Source organism: Camelina sativa, unplaced genomic scaffold (genome assembly GCF_000633955.1).
Source record: "Camelina sativa cultivar DH55 unplaced genomic scaffold, Cs unpScaffold00604, whole genome shotgun sequence".
Taxonomy (NCBI): Eukaryota; Viridiplantae; Streptophyta; class Magnoliopsida; order Brassicales; family Brassicaceae; genus Camelina; species Camelina sativa.
Window position 1 is genome coordinate 64,473 of NW_010921753.1, and position 884 is coordinate 65,356.

Here is an 884-nt window from a genome sequence, read left to right on the forward strand (position 1 = left end):
GTTTTGATCTAAAACAAAGATATTGTAAGAGTCACAATTTTTTTTTGGGAAAAACTATGAAAAAGAATCTTGAAAAATTAATCCATCTAAAAAAACACAAAATCAATGGTCACAATATATAGAGAAAATGATATGTAAGTCGTTATTAAAAAGTGACATGTATAGTATATCTCAGAATGCATATTATCGATCGGAGCTAAAATTCTATAACATGATAAATAAAAATATATATAAAACATGCTTGAGATTTTATCAATTTATGATCAAATGCTTTTAACCAAAAACATTGCTAGAAATAACATATTACTAAAGTACACCATGTTTTTTTTAAAAGATGAAGCTGAGGTTGCATCACAAAATTAACATATGAAAATAACATATGAAGGGTTTTAGACATATATGTAACTTGGATTAGTGAACTGATGTCGGGTTTAATCATTTCACCATTTACACATTCTTGACTTGGTCGGAAATTCTATTATGACAGGCGATGCACTTGGATAACTCCGTTGTAGTGACATAACAGTAAAAGTGTTCATCAAAGGAGATTGGAAGATCATTGAAGAATTTTCCGTCACTAAAGTCACTGGACAATATCGGTCAACAAACAATCCTTACACAATTAATTTTTTGTATACAACAGAGGTTTCTCCTTCAGAACCTATGTCCAATAACATTTGGCTTGATTTGGTTAACTTTAACAAAATCAACCAAGGTAACTTAGACCTAAATTATTTGGTCGGTAAGTAAATCTGACGTTTTGTATAAGAAATATTTACTGGTTTATATTTCTTATATAGGTACTAATTTCGACTTTTGTAATTGTAGATTTGATTGGTCAAATGGTAAACGTCAGAGAAATAGAGCTGTTAGATGTTCAAGGA